The following is an 8488-nucleotide window of genomic DNA, read 5'->3' as shown; positions in this document are numbered from 1 at the left end:
GGATAGAGCACTGGTTCTGGATTTGGGAGGACCTGAGTTCAAATCTGGTCTCAGACATATTACAGTTACTAGCTGGGTGACCCTGGGCAAGTCACTTAATCCCATTGCCTTGCCAAAAAAAGAAAAAAGAAAAGAAATTCAGCTGGAAGCCAGAAATTATTTCCTCTTGACTAAAAGTACTGGGTCGATGGGTGGGGAGGCGGTAGAGCAAACCAATATGCTAGCCCAATACCCTTTCTCTGAGAAGAGAACAATAGCTAACCTCTGGCTCCAACCTCCTAATCTTCTCTTGGCAAGATTCAGTTTCCCTTGGACGAGGGTGGGTAAAGAACACTCTTGAGATTCATGCTTTCCTTGAAGTCACATTTAGGCAGACCTAGGTAGACATACAAGCTACATGGAGGAAACACAGTATACAACCTATTGCAAATTGACAGTCTCTTCTCCATAAGACAAATACATGACAGAAATTAAATGGTAAAAACAAAGGATAAATTCAAGAATCTGTTACTTTAGATGCCTAAAGTTGGAACTCAAAAGAGGAGTGTAAAATGGAAGGTGAAGTGAACTGCAAAGTCCAGGTTCTGCCCTCTTAAAGGAAATCTTTGGGTGGAGTCTAGTACTCTACCTTCGAGCCCTCCAATCATAGGGGAAAGGAAGCTGAAGGAGGTGGGAAGGTGCATTCCAAGTATGAAGATAGCTTTTACAAAAGCACAGTGAGGGGAGATCAGTTGTGCCTGTGACTATCTTTCTCCCAAAGCCACCACTCTCAAATTTCCCTACCCAGCCAATCATCCAGGTTTCCAATGTTGGTGTTATCCTTGATTTCTCACTTTCCTTCACAACACATATTCAGACAGTTGCCAAATCCTGTCTTCTCTACCTCTAGAGTATCCCTTGCTTCTATTACCTCTATACTTACACGGCCCCCACTATACTTCAGGCTCTTGTAAGTTCTTTCCTGTATAATTGCAGTAGTCCCCTCTATTTAATTCATTCTCCACATAGCTGACAAAGTGATTTTCCTAAAATACAGATCTGACTATGTCACTTCACTTTTCAATAAATTATAGAGGAAGATTTCCTATTGACTTTTGAATAATATTTTCCTTCTCTTTAAATTTTTTTGCTTAAGTTTTAATAATGTCCAGAATTAATCTCATATATAATTTATCAATAAGTAAATGTAAGTAAGCCTCTTCAGTGTAGTTGCTCAATTTTTTTTTCTTACTGATGGAAGTATGTGACCAAAAATGGTAGGAGAACACTGATCTAGACAACTAAAACCAAATGCTGTTCTGTGACAGAAGATGAAGTTGAGGACATGGTAATGCAAAATAATTAATGAAATCCAATTCTAGAGTACTTTCACTTAAATGTTTAAGTCGACAATATTCATTTACTTCAAACCATCAAAGGATTCCATAGATGATTAAATGATCTATCTAGAGAACTCCAAAGAATCAACTAAATTTAATAGAAACAATAACATCAGAAAATTTGCAAGGTATAAAATAAATCCACTTAAATCTTCAGCATGCTTGTGTATTACTGACAAAACTCAGGAGGAAGAGCTTCAGAGAAAAATTCCATTGAAAATAAATGTAGATTATAAAAAGTACTTGGGCTTCTACCAAGATATATACAGAAAACTCTATGAATACAACTACAAAACATTCTTTACAGGAATAAAGACCAAATTAGATGGAGAAATACTACCTGCTCATGAGCAGGCAAAGTCACAATAATAAAAATGACACTACTTCCTACTTGGATTCATTTATTCAGTGCTATACACATCCAACTACCAAAGGTTTACTTATGCAACTAAGAAAACAATAATGAAATTCATATAAAGGAGCAAAAGCTCAATAATTTCAAGGGAAAAATAGCAAAGAAAGTGGCTGGTGCCCGGAGTTTTCAAGTATAGTACAATGCAGAAATCATCAAAATGATTTTTTATTGGTTAAGAAATAGAGAAGTTGACTTGTGGAACAGATTAGATACACAACACATAGAAGGAAGCAAACACAGTTGTGTAGTGTTTGATAGAAACAAAGACCTGATTTACTGGGATGAGGTCTGACTATATGACAAAAACCACTGGGAAATCCAGAAATTAAGTGTAAATCAACATCTCACACTATCTATTAAGATAAGTTCTAAATGACAGACATAAAAGGTGATGCCATAAATAAATTAGGAAAGCAAGGAAGAAGTTACCTTCAGGCTCTTTTTATTGGGGAAGAATTTATGTCCAAACAAGGGATAGAGAAGAACACAGAAAATAAAATAGAAAATTTTGCTTATTTGAAATTAAAAAGGTTTTGCACAAAGAAAACCAATGTAATCAAGGGAAATTGAATAGGAAAATCATTTGCAGCAAGTTTCTCTCATTAACATCTCATATCCAAGATGTATAAGAAACTCATTCAAATTTTCAAAATCAAGAACTATTTACAAATAAGTAAGAAGTCAAAGGATACGAATAGGCAGTTTTCAAAGGAAAAATGTCTAAGCTATCAACCCTGTTGTTGTTCATCCTTCATTCTTGAGGAGGACCAATGATATCAGGAGGGTGATGTCTTGACTTGCAAGTAAATTGGATTTAAGTGAGGCAAGGCTGTGCAAAGTCATTAGCTTCATTCTCTGCTCCAGAGTCATCAGAGTCCAATGGCAAGACATAGGATCAGATGACTGGAGATGACTCCAGATGCCGTGGAGGAATTTGGCCTTTTTTTTCAAGCTATCTACAACTGTAGAAAAAAATGCTCCAGATTATCCATCATTAATAAAGCCATCAATTGAGGAATTGCTGAAGAAGTTATCATCTTGTAATTGAAGATTATTGTGCTGTAACAGATTGCAAAACGGATGGTTAAAAGAAACTTGGGAAGATTTGTATGATATAGAGTGAAATGAGTAGAACAAGGAGAATAAGGTACACAATTATGACAGTATAAAGGAAATCATCTTGGACAGACCTAGGAACCATGATCAATGCAATGACCAACCACAATTCTTAGAGGACTGATCATGAAGCATGTTACCAACCTACTGATAGAGAGGTGATTGACCCAAGATAAAGACTAATACAGTTTTGGGAACACAGCTAATAAAAGAATTTGTTTTACTTGAATATCCATATTTTAATAAATGCTTTGTTTTTCTATTTTCCAGTAAGGGTATAGGAGGAATAGGGAAGAAAAGGATAGGATAAGAAGAAGAAAAGAAAAAAGGAAAATGATAAGATCATTGAAATACAAACATATAAATGTATATGTGTTTAAATTCCCAGAAGAGAACAGAAGGTCAGACAGACTCAGACAAATTGGACAGGTTTGAAAGTTACATGTTAAATTTGTTGTACTGTATATTTAAAGTAAAAGCAAACTGTGCCAAAAAAAAAGGTCCACCATTTCAGGCATAATCTTCTTCTTCAGTTCTATTACATATATAGAAGCACCCATTGTTTTTTGCATTCAAGTTCAAAATAAATAAATAAAAGAATGTAATCCATTAAATTAATCCATCAAGAATTTAAGTACCTGCTATGTACTATGTACTGTGATAGGTACTGGGGCTAAAAATATAAATGTGAAATATTCCTTGCTCAGAAGAAACTTTCATTCTATGGTGAAGAGTTAGGGGTGGGGAAATACATACACATATTAGTACATTATATATACACGCATATAATATACATATTATATAAGTACACATTTACATATAAAAACACAAGGTAATTAGGATAAGGACACTAATAGGTGGTTGCCAAACTGAAGAGGTGGGGGGGTTTGGTGTGCTCCTAGATGCACAGAGGCACCCCAAGATCGTGGGAAAAAACACCAGATCGCAGCTCTGAATCTGCCTGAATGAATTCAACCCAGATCTTCTTCCAGCCAGAGCAAAAGTTTATTAAAGATAAAGCATATAGGCCACACTCCCAGGGAACCCAAACATCACTGGTCTAAATAGGGGCTAAGGTGGTCAGGTGATGCTTGTAAGCTGGCTTGAGAATTTCAGCCTCTGGTTGTGAGAGGTTCTCAGTGTCTGAATGGGGCCTGGGGGCTAAGGTGGTCAGGCCAGGTGAAGCCCTGTAAACAAGGGTGGGGGTGGGAGTCTCAGCCTCTAGGGGCATGAGAAATTCCCAACCTCTGAGTGGGGGCTGGGGTAGACTGGCCATGTGATGCCTGTGAGGATGAGCAGAAGAGAGCCTCAGCCTCTAGGCTTGAGAACAGCTCAGCATCAGAATGGGGCAAAGATGAGTCTTAAGTACAGAAAGCCTGGGAGAGGGGTCTAGGAGTGGCCAAGCAGTTTGGAGTGATGGGAGGAGGGGTCTAAGGAGATCTGGATGGGAGTGGCTAGTAAGCTAGGGAGAACAGAACTCCTGGGTCCTGCACCTTGTGGCACCTAGCTAGGATTAAGGGTGAGAAGTGACCAAAGGCCATAGGAAGGTGAAACAATGGAAGGGAGATTGGGTGTAGCCATAATGCAATGCCAGTTGAAGAGGGCAGGTGGTAAAGAAAAAGGGCCCAGATGGGAGTTCCACAGACAATGAGAATAGATAATGAAGGGAGCTGGAAGGGGAAGTTTGCTTTCAAAGGGCTTTAAAGGGAAATAAGGCAGTTTCTAAAACTTTAAGGCATTCCTGGGACCAGTAGACAAACTGAAGCCAGGTTCTTTTTGGGGCCAGGAAGGAAAGCACATTTCAGTAAGATTTCAAAGAGAGAATCTAAAAGTTTTAAGGTTTTTCTGGGAATTGCAAACTAAGGAGCCAAATTCCTTTTGAAAAGGGGCATAAAGGAAAATGGGCAAAGGTAAACCTCTTCAAAACTATGTGCTCCCAGAGACCACAGTGAACACATAAGGATATTTTAAATTTTTCATGGAAACAGCAATTCTTAACATCTGTCAGTACCATGTGAATGGTTCAAGGTTGTTCACAATTTCAACGTTAGATTGTGCTGCATTTCTTTTGATGACATTCTGAGCGTCTGAGATATCTTTTTCTTTACTTGTACTTTCCACTAAGCCAATAACTTCTCAAACTTTCCTGTTTGTGGTGTCACATCTTTGCAAAGCTGGATTTCCAGTGGTTGCTTTGATGAAAAGGAAGTGCCCTATGAAAACCAATAGGTTTTGGAATAGGAAATTAAGGTAGTGATATCAAGTCTGATTATATACTTTAAGAACTTGTGCAGTACCTGGAAGATGCACACATTTCATTTGTAAGTAATTCTAGTTATTTAAAAATAAAAATATTGTTCTTTCAATTTCTGTGTATTATTTTTTTAAATGGCTAAGTTGTTAAGACATGAATACTTATTAAGTTGTTTGTCTTTCAGCCTAGTGTGTTATACAAAAGGATGTGGTGAACCAAGAAATATTGGTACCCTCTCAGCTGGGGACTTTGTTGAAGGAAGCTGGGAATTCCAAAAGGCAGAGTTGAAGACACACTGCATACCAGGCAATGGGAAGTTGGTTATACAAAGGAATGGAGATGTGCCATGGGATGTTGAGTGAAGAATAGCAAGAAGGCTAGTTTGGCTGAACTGCAAAAGAGATGAAGAAGAGTAATGTAAATTCCATCTTGAAAGGTAGTTCGTGAAGGACTTTAAATGTTTTTAATTTTTGCAACTTGCTGTGTCTGATGGGATTTGTTGATCAGGTCTTCAAGTCCACAATGCCCAATAGGACAACTTTACTTCCTTCTAAAGGGAATTCAAAGAAATTATTGAGGGATTTCAATGATTTGTTTTTTTTCTGTATGTGCTGATTACTGGATCTGAAGCAGAGAGAAATAAATGCTTAATCTTAAGATTTGGAACCACCAAAGAAAATCTGCACAGAGAAATGACCATTGTTGCCTTTATCCCCACATTTCCAAAGGTAAGCTTCCCTTTTTTCTGGATCTCTTAACTGGATCTTGGAAAACATGCAGTGATTTCTATAATTTTCATTTTACTTTTTGTAGAAAACACATTAAAGCCCCATTCCTTATTTGCAGAACTTTTAGACTTCTTCTGTTGATGTCAAATATGGAGCTAAATATAAAATGTTAGCTAACCACTAGGACCTTTGAAAAGGAATAACACATACTCTTCTCAGAACTTGAGTCTTTTTCCATTCATCTCTCATTTAGCTCCTGTCTCTCTCCCTGTGCCTCTGTTTGTCTCTCTTTCTCATTTTTTCTACCTGTCCATTATCCCTACCTCATTTCTCCCTTTCCATCCTTCTTCCCTCTCTCTCCTATTTCTCTTTCTGTAAATTAAATATATGTGATGTATCTATCATTCAACAAGCATTTATTAGTTGCATACTATGTGTCAGTAATTGTGCTATGTATTGGAGATCAAAGACCAAAGTCTTTGCCCTCAAGTCTCTTATGGCATAATGGGGAGATAATATGAACTATACATATATGTATGCATATACATATATACATACATATGCATGAATGCAGGATAGTTTGGGCAGGGGGTAAATTAGTAGTTGGAGGAGGGAATGTGACTAAATTCTTGTAGAAGCTGGTACGTGCAAAGATTCTTGATGGAAACCAGGGATTTCAAAAGGTAGAAGATGATGAAGAAGGAACAAATACAGTTGCAGGGAATATCTATTGCAAAAGCATGTTATGTAGCCAAAAGACCAATATAGCTGTTATAACTTACTGAACAAAATTTTATTTTTCATTATTAATTTAAAAGGCATGTGAGTACAATATTGTGTATTTCTCTTTTCCACCCTCCCCTGCGATCTATTTACTTATATGCAAAAACAAAAATGCATTGTTTTACATTGATCTGAAAAGTTCCCTACTGTTCAGCCTAGAGAATTGGTAATAATTACCAACTTTTTTTGTTTGTGTGGGATAGTTCTACCCTCTCTGCTAGCACTGACATTTAACTAAAGTCTCTTGAGAAGCATTTTAAGACTTTTCAATGAGTCTATAACAGCACTTATCTTGTACCTAACATTAATTCATTCTCAGGAAATGTTCCAGCAGATTTATTTACTTCAGGCCAAATATCATCTATCTAATACACCATTGTCATAAGTCATATATTCATTCCCTTTAATTATTAACATCCTTTGGAACCTTTCCATTTTTCCCTATGCTTCCACATTTGTGAGTCTCAAATTAGACCAAATAACAATGTAGTAGTATGTGACCTTGAACAAGGTACTTGACCTTGTTGAGTGGCAGTGTAGCAAGCTGTGATAGAACTCTGCTACCAGGATCAGTAGATTTGGATCTGATTCTGACTCTGCCATTCACTTGCTCTGTCTCCCAAGTTCATTCAACTTCCCTGAGCCTTAGTTTCTTATCTCTAAAATCAGGACTATTTTTTTTTTTTAACGTGGGCAAATCACTTAAATCGTCTGGTTCCATTTCCTAAAGTGACTGGACTGAACTATCAGGGGTTCCTCTAGCCCAAAAACCCTTTCAGGGGATCTTTGAGGTCAATACAAATTTTGTAATAATAAAAGCATGTTTAAATTTTGAATAGTAAAAGTTAATACATTTAATCCACATAAACAAAAACTCTTCGATGTGTCCTCAATAATTTTTAAGAGTGTAAACAGGACCCAAGACCAAAAGGTATGAGAATTACCTATCTAGATGATCTCAAAAGTTCCAGAACTTCCAGTTATATGCTTATGATTCTATGACATTAATTAAATGACCAACCTCAGAAGGTTGTTGTGAGAAGTTGTTTTCTAAATGTGATCTATTGTTTTCATTCTCAACAACATCCATGGCAATAAAAGTGGTAAAAATCCTGCCTTGTGAAGAATATATTAGATTGAGGTTATATGTGAGAATGACTATGTGATCACACAAGATTCAACATTCATTCTCTAGGTATTTCATTATTACTTAATGGTACTACTAAGATGTGCTATTTGAAGTAGAGAACAACATAATTTATACTGAAATTCACTTGAAACAATATGAGTAAAACTAATGTTTTTATATGAATATAAAAGTAAACAACATATCACACCTTTTCATACAGTTATTATTTTGAAATACTAAGATCAGTAAAGAGTGAGATTTGATCCTTCGGATGAGAGTTGGACCTTGTGTTTGGCTAATTATTTTATAAAAACCAAGAATGCAGATTTTACTGAGCACTGGGCTAGGAATCAGAAAATCTGGGTTCTATACTCAAACTGGCAAGTGATGTTGGGCAAGTCTTGAAATGTCTCTATGTCTTCGCTTCCTCATCTACAATATGGAGGAATTGAAATACACGAGGCATAAAAGCCTTTCTTATTCTAAAATTCTATGAATTAAATTTTTTATTACAAATTTCACTGACCCCTTAAAGGATTTACAATCCTCCATAATTTAGTTCCAGTTTATCTTTACTCCTCTCACTCTACAGCCCACATTAATTATTTGTTCTAGTCAAATTAGGCTTCTAGCCTTTTTCCAACTCAGTCTACTTCCTCTCACCTCTCTCTATTTTATGGAGGG

The sequence above is a fragment of the Vombatus ursinus genome, unplaced genomic scaffold (genome assembly GCF_900497805.2).
Source record: "Vombatus ursinus unplaced genomic scaffold, bare-nosed wombat genome assembly UNPS02014814.1, whole genome shotgun sequence".
NCBI classification, from domain to species: Eukaryota; Metazoa; Chordata; class Mammalia; order Diprotodontia; family Vombatidae; genus Vombatus; species Vombatus ursinus.
The sequence above is the reverse complement of the archived record's forward strand: the minus strand, read 5'-3'. Positions refer to the sequence as shown.